Below are 18,014 nucleotides of genomic sequence, written 5' to 3' on the forward strand. Positions count from 1 at the left end.
CAGGGGTCCTGGACGTACATGTGAGGACTGGAGATAGTGTCCAGCATCCTGGAAGCCCACAAGCCCTGGAGAGGCTGTGACCAGCCAGCTTTGCCACCCATTGGCTGGATGACCTTGAGCAAGTCTCTTCCCCGCTTTGTGCGTCTGATTGCTTAACCGGCAAAGGAAGGGGCAGGATCCTGACCTAGGGGCCCTCTGAGGTCTCAGGGCTCCCGACGGGGCCATTTCTCTCTCTCCAGGGTTGACCGCTTTGGGCATTCAGGATGCACATTTTCCCGCACTTCAAGTCCCGGGGACAGCTGCAACCAGCAAGGCAAAGCTTCTTGCCTCTCTCTTCGTAGTCCCCACCATCTGGCCCGCAGAGAAGAGCTGCTCACAGCCCCCCTCAAATCACCAACATCCTGTCCCTTAGACCGGCTTCTTCGAAGCAGCAAAGCCAACCCGGTCTCCGGCCCAGTGGATGGCTCCTGCAGCACCCATCTCCCCTGGTCCAGCGCCTAGGGAATCCCACTGGGCAATGCCCAAGGAGGTGTGTATGTGTGTGTGTGTGTGTGTGTGAGGGGGGGGGGTGGTGGTGCAGGGAGCAAACTGGGGCCCTTCTTTCTGCATGGACACCCCCTTCTCTAGGAGAGGGGAAGGACTGGGGTATGTGTGGGTGGGTGGGTGGGTGGGTGTTGGGGGGCAGGAGTCTCTGCTGGTTCTGCCGCCTTAGAACCAATCTCTGCTGTCTGAGTTTGGGGGCTCCTGGAAGGGCCTCCAGGCTCAGGACCCCAGCTCTAAGGGCTGCAATCACTAGGCCTCCAACTAAACCTCTTACCCTGGCCAGAGAGGTGAGGTGGCATTAGGTGGAGCAGTGAGGTGTGACAGTACCGCATGGGAAGGACGGGATTGGGTGAGGGGGGAGGTGGGTGAGGAGGGAGGTGAGTGTAAGGGGGAGGTTGGGAGGGGTGAGAGGGGGTGGGCTTGTGTGAAAGGGTTAGATAGGGGTGGGGTGAGGGGGTGACTTGGTCTGGATGGGTATCCAGACCCTTACCCTGTTTCTGAGAATAAAAGCCCCTCGTCTACATCTTCAGGGGAGGAAGAGGGGTACCCTCTTGAGGAGGGGCTCACTTCTCAGGGTATGTGGGAGCCTCCATTTTCGGGGGAGAGCACACTGTCACCCCCAGGCTGAGCCGACCCCATCCTTCAGAGGGGCGGGCGGAGGGGATCCAAACTGAGTGTTTAGGGGAGGGAGGGACACGTGTCTCCAAAGAGGTGAGGGGACCCTAGATACCTGGGGAAGCTGGATCCCACTTTTGGAGGGCACATTTCATTCCAGGGGTGAATGAGGGAGAAGCTTACCTCTAGAGCTTGGGGTCCCGAGGAGGAGCCCCCTTCTGAAGGGAAAAGGACACTATTTGCTCTCTGGCGGAGGTTGGGGGGTTGTAGAGACCTTCTCCTTTCGGGGGTGGGGGCCCAGGACTCGGGAGGATGAGGGTGGTGCTTCGGAGCAAAGACGCCGGGGTTTTGCTCCCCGGGGCAGGGCCGAGGGGCTCCACCTCGACTCCCCGCACCCCCGCGTCCCCGCGCCGCGCCCTTACCTCCAGGCCAGACTCCGGGTGCGGGCTCCGAACTGCGGGAGCTGCGCCCTGGCTCCGGCTGCCGGTCTCTGCCCGCTTCCCCCAGCGACTCCCGGGGTCCCTGGTTCCGCCGAGGCGCGCGGACCAATCAGCGCCGCCGGCCCCGGCCTCGCTCGCGCCGCAGCCAATGAGCGCGCCCGCCACGGGCCACCGCCCCCGGGGGGAGGAGGAGGCGGGGCGGGGGTAGAGTCCGGTCTCCGGGGGCGCGGAGCCGGGGGCCTGGTGGAGGGGCCGCGAGGGCCGGAGCGAGGGCTGGAGCGGCGGCCGAGGACCCTCATCAAGCCGCGGGGAGCCTCCCTGAGGGGGGTTAGGAGCCTGTCTTAAAAAAATGAAACAAAAAATGGGGGGGGGGGGGGGGAGGAAGCTCTATTGGTTGATTTCACCTCGACCTCAATGACTCCTGCACCTTTTCTGGACGCTGGGGCTGCGGGTGAGCATAGATGCCCAACTGCACTCGGCGCCCCAGAACCCGGGCTCTGGAACCCAGGAGTCAGACAAGGTTTGGTGTGGAGAGGAAGGGAAAGAGCATCATGCCACCCCCCCCCCCACCTTCTTCGCCCCCCAATAAGGGCGCTCAGCTCAGTCCTCTGAGCTGCCATTCACTAGCACCTCCTGGCCCACCGGCTGCAGAAGGCAAAGAGCTTGTGCACTGTGGCTACAATGCAAAGAGCACTAGACCAGGAGTCCATGGTCCCTTCTGCAAGTTCTAGGGCAGGTGCCTCCACCTTCCTGATTCTCAGTTTTCTAAATGATACGTAAATGAAGACAACAGAGATAGTACCTCCTTCGTGGGCGTAAATGAGATCGGGGATGTGATGAAGGTGCTTAAATAAAAATTAAAATGCTGCATGAGAACTAGTTAATACTAAAGTGTGAATGACTGGTACCTTGTAGCTTTCTGAAGGCATCTAGAAAATGATACAGTCATTCAGTGGAAAAATCAAAGACATAAGATACTTCCCATCAGAACAACATGAGGTCACCAAGTGCTCATGATGAATGAATGGTTGGTCGAATGGAGATTCCAGACCTTAAAAGGCCAGGAAAGAAGACTGCTTTATTTCCTCCTCCTCTGCCTCATCAGGTATCTATAGGGTGTTTTTTAAAAAAATGTATACACAATTGACAGCTGATAGCTCAATTGATGTTTCTTTTCAGATTTAACCCATTGGAATTCATAATTATGCAAAGTGTGTATGCATTTTTGGGGGACACCCTGTATTTAGTCTTCTGGAATCTTGCAAAACCCTGAGGTCCCTACTTTCTGCCTTTCATGAACCCAGGCTGCCTTATCTCTGATTAGGCAAGGACAACTGTGGGAATTAAGAATCTAAGATAGCCCTGGCCGATTTGGAGTGTCAGCATTTAGAGTGTCCATCTTCGGACCAAAGGGTCTCAGGTTCAATTCCCTGTCAAGGGCACTTGCACTTGGTTGCAAGTACCCCAGCCCCCCATGTGTATCTCATGTTGATGTTTCTCTCTCTCTCTCCCCCTCCTCCCTCCTTTCCACTCTCTCTAGAAATCAATGGAAAACATGTCCTTGGATGAGGATTAAAAAAAAAAATTAAGATAAATATATAATACAAACAAATACATAAAAACTTCCAACCAACCATCTGTTCCCTTGTATAGTCTGTGACTGCAGGGACCAAACAGAATCAATAAATAAGAGTAAATAATTCAAAAGAACAACAGGAAATAGAATTGATCTACAGTCCTGCTGAAACTGAGAGAGCTCTGTCAATCTCTTAGGTATTTTAATCTTATCATCTGGCTTACAGAACTTTATGAAGCCAGGGTTATAAATCTAACAAGTTTTCCTTAATACTTACGCCATGAAGACCATCCCCTTTATTGCCTAAGACCCACCCAAAGAAATCAAATGGTCAGTAAACATGGGAGGAATAAAGTTGTCAACAAGAAGGCAAGTGAAAGCGATGAAAAATGTCATCTATCAAAATGGTATCATTTTCATTGTTATAATTATGATTATTTGTGGATGTTTTAAGGAAGTGGACAATTTCAAGAATTGCTGATGGAAGGACAAATGATCAAAACTTTTCTGAGAAGAAACTAGGTATTTTATTTTTAAAATCTTAAAAGTGAGTTTACCCTTTGACCTAGCAATCAAACCTCTATGAATTTACCCTAAAATAATGAATGGTGCACAAGTTTAGTAATAAAGCGTATACTGTCATTTTACTGTAGAAAAAAACAACAACTAGAAACAACTTAAATGTACAACAATAGGGCTGAAGGGACACCTGCTGCATAAGACAGAATGCCTCCAACAGAACATCGGTGTCGAATGTTGAATGGTGTGGAAATCTCATCTCAAAACACTAAGTGGCCCTCGCTGGTGTGGCCCAGTTGATTGGGTGTCATCCCATCCACCAAAGGGTTGGATTCCTGGTCAGGGGCTGTGCCTGGGTTTGCAGGCTCAATCCCCTATAGGGGGTGTGCAGGCCGCAGCTGCCCAGCTGATCCATGTTACGCTCTCATCGATGTTTCTCTCTTTTGCTTTCCTTTCACTCTCTCTAAAATAAAATAAAAATAACGACAAACTACTTTTAAAAATATTATTTAATTCTCACTGGAGAATAGTCTTTCCCATTGATTTTGAAGAGAGTGGAAGGGAGGGAGGAGGGGAGAGGAGGAGAGAGAAACATCAGAGTGAGAGAACCACGTCAATCGGTTGCCTCCTGCACGTGCCCCAACCTGCAACCCAGGTATATACCCTTATTAGAATCAAACCCATGACCCTTTGGTTCATGGTCGACTCTGTAACCACTGAGCAATACTGGCCAGAGCTGAAAAACTATTAAGTGAACAAAGATAATCACCAGAAAGCTTATTTGGTATCATTCTATTTTTGTGTGAAATCTATATAAATAGAGATAGACCAGTGCTGTCCAATAGAACTTGCTGTGATGGTGGAAATGTTCTGCATGTATGTTGTCCGATATGGTAGCCACCAGCCATATGCAGGTTTTGGACACTTGTCACGTCACTAGTTAACTGAGAAACTGAACTTTCAAGTGTTATTGAGAATTAGTTTTAAGTTAGTCACATATGGCAATGGCTATCACATTGGATGGTAGACAGACTGATAGAAAAATAAATATCTATTAGTAGAAGTAGTTATCTTTGTAGACTGAAATTATGGATGATTCTAATTTTACTTCATTTACATGCCACTAATTTCTAATTATTTTAAAATGAATATATACTGCTCTTGTGCTAAAATAAAATAATTAAAAATTGACGAAACTGGTTTGGCTCAGTGGATAGAGCATCGGCCTGCAGACTGAAAGGTCCCAGGTTCGATTTCGATCAAGGGCATGTACCTTGGTTGCGGGCGCATCCCCAGTAGGAGGTGTGCAGGAGGCAGCTGATCGATGTTTCTTCATCGATGTTTCTGACTCTCTATCCCTCTCTCTTCCTCTCTGTAAAAAAATCAATAAAATATATTTAAAAATAAATAAACAGAGGGCCTGAGTAAACACTTCTCTGAAGATGACATATAGATGGCCAAAAGACATATGAAAAGATGCTCAATGTCACTAATCATCAGGGAAATGCAAATTAAATCGCTATATCACCTCACACATGTCAGAATGCCTATCGTCAATATATAGCAACAAGTGGCAAGTGTTGATGAGGATGTGGGGAAAAGGGGATCCTCTTGCACTGTTGGTTTGATTGCAAATTGGTGCAGCCACTATAGAGAACAGTATGGAGATTCCTCAAAAATTAAAAATAGAACTGCCATGCGATCCAGAAATTCCACTTCTAGGTTTTTATTGGAAGAAAACAAACACTAATTTGGAAAAATATATAGACCCCTATGTTGATTGCAACATTGCTAGTAATAGCCAAGATATGGAGCAACCTAGATGCCCATCAACAGATAAATGAATAAAGAAGATGTGGTGCATATATACAATGCAATGTTATTCATCCATAAAAGAGAAAAATTTCCATTAGCAACAACATGGATAGACCTATAGGATATTATACTAAATGAGCTAAGACAGAGAAAGACAAATATATTTATTTGTGGGAATCTAAAAAGACCAAGCAAATAAATAAACCAAACAGAAACAGATCCATAAATATAGAGAATAAGCTGATGGTTGCTATAGGGAGGGGTGGTGGAGAGATGAGAATAGAAAATAAAATGAAATGAAAAACAAAATAGCGAAGTTTAAACCAAATGCAGCCCAACTTCTGTTTTGTATGATCTGCACCCTGTGATATAAAGTGGGTTTTGCATTTTAAATGTTATAAAAATGAAAAGAAGAATAATATTTTGTAGCACATGAAAATTATATAAAGTTCAAATTTCAGTGTGCATAAATAATGTTTATTTTGGGACACAGCTGAACCCACTCACTTAGGCATCGTCTATTACTGTCTTTGTGCTACAGCGGCCAAGCTGAGTAGCTGAGACAGAGACCATCTAGCTTGCAAAGCCAAAAATATTTACCATCTGGCCTTTTTAAAAAAAATGTTGCCAGCCCTGGTATAAGGCAATCAGGGGAAACAAAATGTTAGAGTCCTCATTTGTCTATTCATTCATTCATTCATTCATTCATTCATTCAACTACATATTGAGTCCCTGCTATGGGTGAGGACCTGACCTGGGCATTTGGGAGGAGTTGCACTGTTTCTGGTTAAACAGAGGTGTGAGAGGGATATTTAGGAGCCAGGTGCTTTGCAAGCTGATTCTCAAATAGCTTCATTGTGAAACTTGCAAAGAAAACTGTCCGCAGGTGGAGAAAGCCCTTCTCACATTAGCTTCCCTTGCATTTTCCACAGTTCTGTGCTTTCCCTGTGGGGCTGCTGGGGACAGCAGGTGCTTTCCAAGGGATGTGGAGAATGTTTTGCAGTGGCTGGCTGAGGTCCACTATGGGAGCTCCTTTCAAAAGAGCAGCTCTGGTTGGGAGGGCTCACAGTGGCCCTTCAAGAGGAGAAACAAGGGCAATGGAGTGTGAGGTTCTCGGGGTGCCAGCAGTGTGAGCAGGAAAGACCCTTAGAGAGCGGCAACCCATTGCACGGACCAGAGATGAGGATTAACTTGCCCACAGCCAGATTAAAATGTGTGCCTTGCCGAAACCGGTTTGGCTCAGTGGATAGAGCGTCGGCCTACGGACTAAAAGGTCCCTGGTTCGAATCCGGTCAAGGGCATCTACCTTGGTTGAGGGCACATCCCCAGTAGAGGGTGTGCAAGAGGCAGCTGATCAATGATTCTCTCTTATCGATGTTTCTAACTCTCTATCCCTCTCTCTTCCTCTCTGTAAAAAATCAATAAAATATATTTTAAAAATGTGTGCCTTATTTCCTAGGTCCGTGCTTTCCTCACTCCCTCTCTGCTCACAAAGTAAAAAAGGGATGTCATAGAGGGCCTTTGGGTGTGATGGAAAGGACACTAGTGCAGGACCTGATATTGAAGTATCACCTCACAATGGCCATGTGACATTGAACAAGTCAGGTACCCCCTCTCAGCCTCTGTGTTTCCATCTGACTGGATAGCTAAAGTATCTACCACAATATTCACATGTTAAAGAATGAATCAAAGACCTAAATACTAGACTCAAAACTAGAAAACTCTTAGAAGAAAACATAAGGAGAAATCTTCATGACCTTGGATTTGGCAATGGCTTCTGAAATATGACATTAAAGCATAAGAAACAAAAGAAAAGTAAGTAAATTGGAATTCATCAACATTTAAAGACTTTTGTGCATTGAAGGACACTGTCAAGAATGAAAAGACAACCCACATAATGGGAGAAAATATTTGGAAATTATATATCAGAAAAGAGTCTAGCATTATAATCTCTTATAATTCAACCACAAAAAGACAAACAACCTGGCTCAAAAATGGGCAAAAATTTGAATGAACATTTCTTCAAAGAAGAAACACAAATGGCCAACAAGCCCATGAAATGAAGTTCAACATCCTGCGTCATTAGGGAAATGCAAATCAAAACGTCAATGAGGTGCCACTTCACACTCACTAAGATGGCCTTAATAAAAGGATCGAAAATCATATTGTTGACAAGAAAGTGGAGACATTGAAACCCTTATACACTGCTGATGGGAATGTAAAGTGTATGGAAGACATTTTGGTAGTCACTCAATAAGTTAAACATAAAATTAGCATATGACTGACTGCTCAACTGGCATGGTTCAGTGGTTGAGCGAAAACCTATGAACCATGAGGTCACAGTTCATTCCTGGTCAGAGCACATGCCTGGGTTGCAGGCTCGATCCCTAATGTGGGGCGTGCAGGAGGAAGCCAACCAATGATTCTCTCTCATCATTGATGTCTGCATCTCTCTCTTCCTCTCTGAAACTGATAAAAATATATTTTAAAAATTACCATTTGAACCAGTAATACCACTCCTGTGTAGATATGAAAAATAATTGAAAATAGGTGTTCAAAGCAAAATCTTGTATATGAATGTTCATAGCAGCACTACAGTAGCTAAAATGTGGAAATAATCCAAATGTCCCACCACTGATGAATGGCTAACCAAATTGTGGTATGTCCATTCAACAGAATATTACTCAGTCATTCAAAGGAATGAAGTGCTGATACATGCCACTAAATGGATGAACTTTTTTTTTTTTAAACCACATACTGTATGCTCCATTTTAATGAAATATCCAGGATAGATAAATCCATAGAGACAAAAATTAGATTAGTGGTTGCCAGGGCTAGCCGTGGGGGAATGGGGTGTGTCTGCCTAGTACGGTTTTCATTTCAAAACTATATAATGGTGATGGTTGTACAATATTTTGAATGTATTTAATGTCACTGGTTTGTACACTTTAAAATGGTTAAGCCTGGCTGGCTTGGCTCAGTGGATAGGGTGTCAGCTTGCGGAATGAAGAGTCCTGGGTTCTATTCTGGCCAAGGGCACATGCCTGGGTTTCAGGCTCGATCCCCAATGTGGGGCGTGCAGGAGGTGGCCAATTGATGATTTTCTCTCATCATTAATGTTTCTATCTCTCTCTCCTTCTCCCTTCTTCTCTGAGATCAATAAAGAAATATTAAAAAAAATAACATGGTTCATATGGCACATGTTGTGTTATGTGTATCTCACCACAATACGAACAAAGTATCAACCACAGTGTGCAACTGTTTGGGATAAATGAGAGGAGGAGTTGTTCCTGGTCCCTGGTGGGTATCCAATGTTGGCAGCTGTTGTTCTTACTAGTACTAGTTTCACCAAGTTATCTACCTGATTGTGAGAGATTGGCCAGAGCTCATTCATTCACTCACCAGCTTAGTAATTTATCCATCCATTCATTTGGTCAACAAATATTCATTTAGCACCTACTACGTGCAGGTGCTGACCTGTTTTCGGCACTGGGGACTTGAGGTCCCAGCCCAAGGAACTTCCATGCTGGTGTTGGGAGACAGCAGGTAAAAGCAAACAAACATGTACCCAAGGAAGCTCATTTCTGACAATAAATGCTCTGAGGGAAAAGAAAAATAAGAAGATGTGACCAGCATCTGAGCAGGTACATCAGCATTGGCCATGATGGCTAAGGAGTCGCCTGGAGTCTGTGACATTGAAGCTGAGGCCTGAAGGCTAAGAGGGAGGCTCGATGAGATTTCCTCATGCTCATACCCATGCGTTTGTCCCTAGTGCTGGGCTCCTTGGAGACCCAGGCGCTGCCTCCTGCTTGCTGTACCTAAATGACCCTGGTAGGATGTGGATGGCATGGGTAGGTGCCATGCCCAGCAGAACTGACACATCAACAGGGCTGAGAAACCTGCATTAGCTGATGTGTATGGAGTCCCAAGAATATAGAAGGAGCTTCATAACACTAGATCCCTTTCTCCTGTGGCTAGAGATGCCCTCAGCATTAGATAGTTTTCATCTCGCCAATACATGCAAGGGCATCTCCGGAGGTCAGGTGGAGGGGTGTGGCTCCTGCTCTCACCTCTGCTGCTGGAGAACACCGCTAAGCATTTCTGTCTTTTCTGAGGTCTGGGGACTTTGTTGGCATGTCTGAGATTTCTGAGGACAGTACATGGCATACAGTAGGTGCTCTATTAATACTGATCAATTGCACTGCCTGCAAAGGGCAGGGTTGAATAAGACGCTGAGGGAGGGCACTGACTCCTCCTGCCCTTCTCTGGGGGGAGCATTGGCTGGGCCCCAGGAGCTGTCCAGCAACTCCCTGCTGAAACTTCACAGAGGAGCTGAAAATCCAAACTGATATCAAACTCTTCCCCCAGGGCCAGCAAATCCACAGCTTATTCTCCCCTCCCCCTCCTACTCCCCTTCCCTCCCCCCTCCTCCTCCCTCTCTTTCCCCTCCTCCTTCTCCTCCTGCTCCTCCCCCTCCCTCTCCTCCACTTCCTCTTCCTCCTTATCCTCCTCCTCTCTCCGCTGTAGCTGTATGGAGGACAGAAGATGAAAACCAGGGGACAGTATGGCAGAGAGCTTACATCTTCAAACTCTGGGGTATAGAGATCTGGCTTCGTATTCTGACTGTGACAGTTAAGAACTGACTTAAGCTCTCCCAGCCTCAGTTCCTCATCTGTAAAATGGGGATGCTGGTTACAAAGCCTGCATGATTGGCCCCTTAGGAGTGTGAGGTGGGAAAAGCATCAGCAGAGCATATAGGAAGCATTCCATGAATATTAGCAATCATTATAACCATTATCATAGTGTGGGCTCCTCCAGAAACAGACCTAAGAGGAGGGTTTGATTGCTTTATCTGGAAGTGATCCCAGGAGCCACCACTAGGGAAGTGGAGCTGAATGTTAGGGAAGGGAAGGTAGGCGGAGCTTCACTCTGTTGTGAACTTTGGGAGCCCGGAAGAACAAGCATTTCAGAGTCATTTCCCCCAGAGCAAGGGCGCTGCGTATTTATACACCAGCTATTACCAGTCACTGGTCTCAGACTGCCTGCCCAGGTGCCTCCTGCTTTGCCTGGAAGGTACCTGACCTGGTGTGGCTCCTGGGAGCAGCTCCTGAAGTGGATTCACCAGGCTCCAGTCCCAGACCGGCCGTTGGCCTCCAGGGATGCTGCTAAACACCTATGTGCACAGGACTTAGTGTGACTGGGGGGCCCATCGCTGGCTGTCTTTGAGCCTCAGCGTTTTAGAGTAAGACGGTAGCTTATCCTTGCTGGTTGTGGAGAGGATTAAATGTGGTGGCTTGTGCAGGCCCCGTGGGAATTCATGCCCATTTCACTAAGGCCCCCTCCTCCTTGTGCAGACCACCCACCGAATCAGAGCTGCTTTTGGTGAAATGCCTTCCTCTGTTATCGCAGGAAGATGACAAACCTCTCAACGCGCCACTTTCCCGTGTCACTGAGGGGCTGCCACCTGCCAGGCTGGGTCCTGAGCAGGGCTGCCCATGACCCCAGGCTGCCTGACCCCTCCTCACATCCGTGTCACAGTGCAGCAAGCTGAGCTGGATGGCAGTTGTGTGAGCAAATAGACAACTTGGGGACCAGGAGTCCTTAGCAGCTACAGTGGAAACCACTAGCCTTGAATAAGATTCACTAGGGTTCCCTCGCAGCCCTGTGGCTCACAGGCTGTGGGATCCCTGAAGGTCAGAAAACAAGATGATACAATGGGCTGCATCTGCTCAGCAATGTTAGATGGTTGAATTTCGCCTTGTTTTCCCAAACCCATCCCTGAGTCTTCGGGGTTACAGGGTATCACATTAAGGATCCCAAAGTCGCATGGGCCCATGTGGATCCTGCTGTGAAAGAGCCATATAAATGTAGAGCTGTCTAGGGTAAGGAACAATTGCTACCTAGTGGTGGTGAGGGCTGGGCACATCCAACCAGGACGGGACAGTTTGGGCTGTCACACTGGGCGGAAGAGGAACGTGCTACTGGCACAGTGTGTAGAGGTCAGGGATGCTGCTGAACAACAGGGTGCACAGGACAGCCTCACAACAAAGAGTTTTCTGGCCCCAAATGTCAATAGTGCCAAGGCTGAGACACCTTGTCCTCGTTTAACTCCTCTGGCTTGACAAGGCTGACCTCGGGCACATTTGAACCTCTCTGAGCCTCAGTTTTTTCACCTGTAAAATGGGGACAAGCACAATAGTCCTTCCCCATAGGGTTGTTGTGAGGTTTTAAAGAGAGGACCTATGTAAAGCCTCCTGCCCAGAACTGTACACAGAAAAACAGGAGTGGGAGGACCCCTCCACATCTCTCCACTTTAGTCTGACTCTTCCCTGGCTGGCTGCCCTCCCCATGGAACATCCAGGTATGTGTTGCCATGGAAACATTTCAGGGATGATGCACTCAAGAGCTTGACTGACATTTTTCTCCCCAATATAACCCATCCTGTCAATCAAGTGTAACAGTTAGGAGAAGTGGTTAGGCAAATGAGATTGTTTTTACCGTTGTTAACCGTTGAGGAAGGCACCTGCCTGAAGAGTTTCCATCTTCCCCAGACAGGCAGTTAATGGAAATGCAACAGCAAATAATTCATAAGAGTGATGATGATGATGATGGTGGTGGTGGTGGTGGTGATGTGGATGGTTGCCATGTCTTGTACCTCTCCCCTGAGCTGGGTTATGTGATAGGTGGCTTATAATGCATCATTAAGAACAACCTTGAGAGGTAAACACTAGCAGTGTGCCCATTTTACAGACATGGATGCTGAGGCTCAGAGAGTGAGTATTGGGCTGTTTTGAGCCCAGTGCAGCTACCGAGCATCATGCTCTAACTGCCAGGCTTTATTGCCTCTCCGTAACCTCCAATGGAAGATGTGGGGAGAAGGCTGTCCCTTTCGTCCTAGGCTCAGCATCCAAACCATCAGCTCCAGGCTCTCTGGTGAGCTCTGAAGCTGGAAGCTCCACCACCTGCCCTTGAGACCATTTCTGAGTGTGGCTCCTTCCTGGCCCAGACACTCTTGCCCCAGAGAAATGCTCCTTCGTGATCCAATGTCTGTTGCTTCCTAAGGCCTAAGGCAGAGTCATGGCTCAGCGCTGGCAGTCAAACCCTCCAACCTACCCAGGACAATGGCACAGCATGGTCTCCAACCCACTCTTGCTTTTAAACAAACAGCCCCTACCCTGGGCAGGGGCTAATGGGAAGAACATTGGCTACAGACCCAGACCCCACCCTTGTTACTTCCGAGTCCTATGACCTACGCTTCATGAGCCTCAGCTTACACCTCAGAATAAATGGTAGGTACTTAACCAAGGTGTGTTTGATCTGAATTAAGGCGAGGGGCTAGTGGGGTGCTGGCTACTGTAAGCACTAGTGTAGCACTGCAGGTTAGCTAGGGTCCCCTAATAGTCACTGGGACCTACACCTTGGAGCAGCTGCCTGTGGCTAAGGGGACTGATGACTACATCCTGGATTCCTCACTGAATTTCTGCTGTCGATTCGTGAGGATGGTACGCCACCTGGTGGCGAGAGTCCTCCAGCGAGCCTGGGGAGAGGTGAGGCGCTCTGCCTCAGCCTTGAAACCTGAGAAGAGGAGGCTTTGCCTCAGCCTTGGAACCTGAGAAGAGGAGGCTGGTTGGGAGACAGAAGCCAAGAACAAGCTCAATGCCATTGGTTGGCTGGGCCAGAGTAAGTTCCGTTCAGTTAATTAATTCATTCAGCCATTCATTCACTCCACACAGCTGGCTCCTTCCTATTCTTTGGGACCTGCCCCGTCACCTTCCCCTTCCACTCCCCACTTCTCCTTCATTAGTGCTCTAATGGACAAGCATTTTTTCCTCATAGCTTTTATCAAACCTATCAAGATTATAATTCTCAAACCATGAAAACCAAATTCCCTTAAAAATGGTCGGGAGCATGTGTCAAAGTCTAATTTGATTGATGAGGGAGGAACTATAAAGGATGACAGAGCTGGTTGAAAAGGGAATACAAGCCCTGGCTGGTGTGGCTCAGTTGGTTGAGTGTCGTTCCATGTACCAAAAGCTTGCTGGTTCAATTTCGGTCAGGACACATAGCTGGTTCAATTTCGGTCAGGACACATTGATCGATTGCGTACCGAGGCAATCGATCAATGTTTCTCTCTCACATTGATGTTTCTCTCTTTGTCTCTCTCCCTCTCCCTTGCCCTCTATGAAAAAAGAAAAATTAATAAACATATTAAAAATACAGAGAACAGGGATTTTTATAGTAGGTGGCATTATGATGAGATGAAATTACCAGATTGGACACAAATTTTGCTAATGTCCCACAGGGCAAAATCACTGTACCCCTTGCATTATCTTCCACTGGACAGAACGGACAACCATGCGCAGCTTGAGTGTTTCATTATTGTAAAATGCTTGCACCTGCTCAATTGTGCACATAGGGACTCTAAGCATGCAGGGTGCCTTAATTTTGTTTTTTGTTGGATCACCTGACACTTGGTATGTATTTATTTATGTTTATTGCCTGTTGCCTCATGTAGTATGTGGACTCCCTGAAGGCAGGCAAGCGAGATGTCTTGCTCCCAGCTGCCTCCCCTTGTCAATGTCCAGCTGTGGAAAGTGCTTGATAAATATTTGCGGCATGACTGGGTGTGTCAGGCTGGAGAGGAACATGCTTCCAGCCTGGAGCTCACCACCTGGTGAGTGAGGAGACTCGGAGACAATCACACACTGAGTCTTAAAGGGGCCGTATCGCAGAGAGAAAGGCTTTCTGAAGAAGGGACAAAGTGGACGGGCGGGTGAGCGTGGTTTCGGGGTGGGCGTGAGTCTTAGCCGACGGCTAAGAGTGCAGTGTGTTCTGGGAGCTGGAGGGAATTCAGTATGGTGGTCGGATGGCCTGGAACATAGGCAGAGGCCAGATCTTGGGGGCCTTGAGGGCCCTGTGCCAGGAAGGTGGGTGCTATGCAATGACCTCTCACAGCAGATATCCTCAGAGACTCGACGTTCATGACTGATATCCAGCCCCAAAAGCAAGTCCCCAAATTCACAAGGATGTCCTTCCATTATATATAAAGAACATGCATTTTAAAAGATCTTACACATCTGCTTATGAAATCCTCCTAGCCAACACTGTGTGTAGAGCTGGGGAGATGAGGCATTTTGTAGAGCTGAGTTTGGGCTGGGGAAGAACCCAGCTCTTGGAGACTGGCCTCCCTGCAGCGTCTAGACTTGCTATTTCTCCGCAAGTCAGTGTACATGCTGAGAGCATGTCCTTTGGGTCCTGTATTAGTTTCCTGAGGCTGCCGTAACAAATTACCTCAAACTGGGTGGCTTAAATCAATAGAAATGTGTTCCCTCAGCTCTGGAGGTCAGAAATCCCTGAAGGCTTTGGGCGATTCTTCCTGCCTCTTCCGGTGGCTCCAGCATTCCTTGGCTTGTGGCCACATCACTCCAATATGCATATGCTGTCCATTGCCATCTTCTCTGTGTCTCAAATCTCCTGTTCTTTTTTCTTATAAGGATATGGTCTTTGGATTTAGGGCCCGCCCTAAACCTAGAATGACATAAACATAATTACACCTGCAAAGACCCTTTTCCCAAACAAGCTCCCCTTGTAGATTCTGGGAGTTAATAAGCGGACCTAAATTTGGCGGAGGAGGGGGGTATATACTATTCGATCCATTGCAGTTTCAGAAAGGTTTGGAAAGCAGTTTGCCTTCTGTTTCTTCAGGAATGACTGAGATTGTCTTGAACTCCAAATAGTAGAAGACAAGGAACCCGTGTTTCACTGGGGATACCTCTTCCCAGGCCAAGGTGTGAGCAGATTTGGTGTCTGGTGAGAGCCTGCTTCCAAGTTCACAGACAGTATTCTCACTGTGTGTGTTTTTAATACTTTTTATTTTTTAATATATTTTTATTCATTCAGAGAGGGAGGAGTGAGAGATAGAAACATCAATGATGAGAGAGAATCATTGATTGGCTGCCTCCTGCACGACCCACAATGGGGATACAGCCATACCTGGGCATGTGCCTTTGGCTGGAAGAGAACATGGGACCCTTCTGTCTGCAGGTAGAGGCTCTATCCACTGAGCCAAACTGGCTAGAGCTTCTCACGTGTTCTCACAAGGCAGACAGAGCTCTCTGGGCTTCTTCTGTAAGAGCACTAACCCCAGTACTGAAGGCTCCTCCCTCATTACCTGAGCACCTCTCAAAACCATCACATTGGACGGACTTGAAAATCACTGGTTGGCTGCCCCAGTGTTGCTGGGCAGCTCCTCCCTGATGCTGGACAGATGGACCTGCCGACACCGCTCTGGGGAGTGCCCAGCTGTTGTGTGAGGACCTGCAGTGCCTGGAAGGTCTCTCTGGTTCATGCTCAGATCATGCCAGCCTGCTGCCAGTGTCTAAGGCATTCCTGATTGCTAGGCATAGAATTGGGCTTGAGCTGGCAGTCACATGGCTGCAATCTAATACCATACTCATTGGCTTTCTAGGATGTAGGACAGGAAACTCCGCACATACAGCGCCACCATCCTGTTGGGAGGACCAGCACCCTGCACACAGCTCCTCTGCCTCTGAATCCACTGGGGACACATATGGCTGCTGTGGCTGAGGGCTAAGATATGGGTGGGCAACTTGATGCCTAGATGGGGCAAACTATTGATATTTCCCATCAGTCACGTAGGTTGTCAGGTCATGGCTCTGAGTGCAGGTCACCCACACACGAGGCTCTCACCTCAGATGGGGCAGACAGAGCAGCCAGTCCACCTTCCTCTGAATGAAGAATTTGGACTCACGGTCGAGCCCAGGCAGCACGTCTCCCTCCCAGCAGCCCACAGGAGTCTTGTTGGACATGGGGTCCGGGTGTGGAGGATGCCTTGCCTAGTCCTCTGAGGGGCTCCCAGACCCCCTGCAGTGACCCTGGTGTATAACACGGAGCCTGGGGCGTAAGGCAGGCTGTTCATCTTGACTTTCCATTTGCTCTTCACCCAGCTGTTGCCACAGAGCAGTGTACAAAGAAAATCCGTTTTATTTATAGAGGTGGGTGGAGTTTGCTCACAGCGACTTCTCTAGCAGGGGACAATCAAACCTTACACATCGAGCAGGCCATGGTGTACAAGCTGAAATTGCCCCCAAACCAAAAAACTCGGCCTACCTCAGTGTTTGAACGTGTCTATGAATCAGGTCACCAGTTGTGGGCTCGATACCCAGTGGAGGGTGTATAGGTGGCAACTGATGAGTGAATCTCTCTCATCATTGCTGTTTCTATCTCTCTCTCCTCTCCCTTCCTTTTTGAGCTCAATAAAAATATATTGAGGAAAAAAAAAAAACCTATTAGGACCCTATCAGCAATCTATTGAAAATGCTCCTGGGTATCATACATGAATCAGCTAATAACAGTGGTCAGTAAACTGCGACTCTTGACCCGCATGTGGCTTGTGAGCCGCAATTTGCCAACCACTGAGCTAATACAACCATCACAGTAACTGGAAGGGGAGTGGCACCATTCATAGCTGAGGCAGAGGTGAGAGAGGTCACGTGTCCACAGGCATGTGGCTGCTGCTCCGTGGCGGTCAGTATTTGAACCCAGGCCAGCCCAAGCTGAGCTTAAGCTCTTCACCAGGAAGGATGAATCACAGCCTTGCTCTTCACAGTGTGGTGCCGGCCCAGCGGCACCGTGTCACCTGGGAGCTTGTTACATGGCAGCATGGGCCCCGCCCAGGACTGGAGAGACCTTGGGCGCTCTGCGTGCATCATTTTTGTTGGTTTTACCATGTCTTTCCTGTGCAGGCTGGAACCACCAAGTCCCCTTCTTGGGCCAAATATTCCTCTGAAAATGTTAGAATGTGTCAGAAAAGAATTGGGTTCAATGGCCTGGGTTAATTCCCCAAACATCTCCCTGGTTTGATGGTTTTAAAATACTGCCACTAAACAAGCACTTACAGAGGCTCAAGCAAAGCCGAACAGCTCGGCCAGGAGGGCGCATTCGCCTCCGAGAAGTGAACATCTGACCGTGCTATGAACTGCAGTGGTCGCGATTAACTCCCGGCTCCACTTAGAGGAAGCTGCAGGTCCAGCAGCTCAGACATAAAAGCATTTGCCCTAATTCGCCAAGTGAAAGGTGTGGCAACGCTATTGCTTGGTGCCAATTTCAGTTACGGCTTGTCCCCAGGAGTGCTAGGAGCGTGGCTGCTGGTGCTGACACATGGCCGGCTGGGGCTGTGCAGTGGGGTTCTTTTCCAAGACTCATTACCAATATGTCCTGTCGTGTTCTGTGACTCAGCCCCATCCCACTGAGTCTGAGTAGCATCCCTGGAAAACGGGAGTGGCTCAAAGGCTAAGCTCCTGAAACACTGCATGCGAGGCTGAGGGTCCTGCCATCATGCCGGCTCAGCTCGGGTCTGGGCCGGGCTGCTGCTGTTCTACAAGCTCCCAGTCGGCCCCACCGCTGCTGCTGTGGGTATGTGAAAAGAGCATGGCCATCGGAATCAGCTGGGCGCGGGCTCTGAGCTTGACTCTGCCACCTGGTAG

General features: G+C 48.2%; 1 protein-coding gene across 1 annotated transcript in view; it reads right to left on the reverse strand.

The window, feature by feature from the left end:
• Positions 1 to 1,683, reverse strand: part of ABAT (4-aminobutyrate aminotransferase) — a 78,757-nt gene extending 77,074 nt beyond the window's left edge. Inside the window, exon 1 of the mRNA XM_084881135.1 lies at positions 1,581 to 1,683. The gene's annotated coding sequence lies outside the window, so the exon portion shown is untranslated. The remainder of the gene's footprint in view (positions 1 to 1,580) is intronic.
• Between the last annotated feature and the right edge of the window lie 16,331 nt (positions 1,684 to 18,014).

This window comes from Pipistrellus hanaki, assembly GCF_964339955.1.
Source record: "Pipistrellus hanaki genome assembly, chromosome: 4".
NCBI lineage: Eukaryota > Metazoa > Chordata > Mammalia > Chiroptera > Vespertilionidae > Pipistrellus > Pipistrellus hanaki.